Source organism: Octopus bimaculoides, chromosome 3, assembly GCF_001194135.2.
Source record: "Octopus bimaculoides isolate UCB-OBI-ISO-001 chromosome 3, ASM119413v2, whole genome shotgun sequence".
Lineage (NCBI taxonomy): Eukaryota > Metazoa > Mollusca > Cephalopoda > Octopoda > Octopodidae > Octopus > Octopus bimaculoides.
In genome coordinates, this window is record NC_068983.1 from 131,314,622 (window position 1) to 131,315,783 (window position 1,162).

The following is a 1,162-nucleotide window of genomic DNA, read 5'->3' on the forward strand; positions in this document are numbered from 1 at the left end:
GTAGGTTGATGAGAATACGAAACATACGAATGTGTGTGCGTGTAAAATGTGAGTTGGGGTTTATACGTACAAATATATATGTATCTATTATAATTTATACATGAACGCGTGTTTTCTTTGGGATTTATTTAAGTCTTTTCCGTTTGGAGAAGCCATGTTTATCACCAACAACATGGAAGGGTTCTTTTGCTTAAGTCAAGACGGCTCTTGAGGTTTGTGGTTATCTGAATTGGTCGGTGTGTGTGTGTGTGTGTGTGTGTGTGCGTGTGTGCGTGCGTGACTGTAGCGAAGACAAACTAGCAAAGACGGATGATACTGCAGACAATCTATTATGTTATATTATGTTTATATACATATATATATATACATAAAATACAAAAATGGGACAAGAATGCAAAACATCCAGACATGTGTCGTCTGTCTGGATATTTTGTTGTCCCTTTTTTGTATCACTTAACTGTCTGGATGTTTTGCGTTCTTGTCCCATTTTTATATTTTTAACATAAAAAATATAGCAGCGTACGTACACTTTGGTCTCTCTCTATATATATACATATTATGTATTCGTTTATTTTTTTTTTAATTATCTATCTTCCCTTCTTTCGTTTGTTCTCCTTAGATTATTCCATTTCTTGAACGCTTCATTTGAATTTGTGGTTTATTATGTATTTGTTTACTTTTTCAACTATGATATGGTAATTAAATGTTTACAAAATCTTCAACAAGGAGTATATATTGTGTGACATGCAGACTCATTTAGCAAATAGATTTTATACATAAACCTGATGAGTCGATATTTTCCAGATTTGGTAATATAATACTGATATGACGTATGATTTCGTACTCTGTATAATGGTATTGGAGCAATAATCTTCTAGTAAAATGTTGATGAAACTATTGTAGAATGAATTGCTCACTTCATTATCCTTATTAATATCTATATAAAATCAACAGATACTTGCTAATCTCCAGATATCATCAGTAAAGCGATCCATTTCCGTTGTATAATAGTATCTGTCAGCAGATACCCAAAAAGGGGTTAATAAAATAAACTTCAAGATTAAAACCTATATGGAATGTATGTATGTATGTGTATGTATGTATGTATGTATGTATGTATGTATGTATGTATGTATGTGTATGTATATATATATTATATATA

General features: G+C 31.2%; 1 protein-coding gene across 1 annotated transcript in view; it reads right to left on the bottom strand.

The window, feature by feature from the left end:
• Positions 1 to 1,162, bottom strand: part of LOC106874079 (stAR-related lipid transfer protein 5) — a 202,687-nt gene that overhangs the window by 192,648 nt on the left and 8,877 nt on the right. The window lies entirely within an intron of this gene.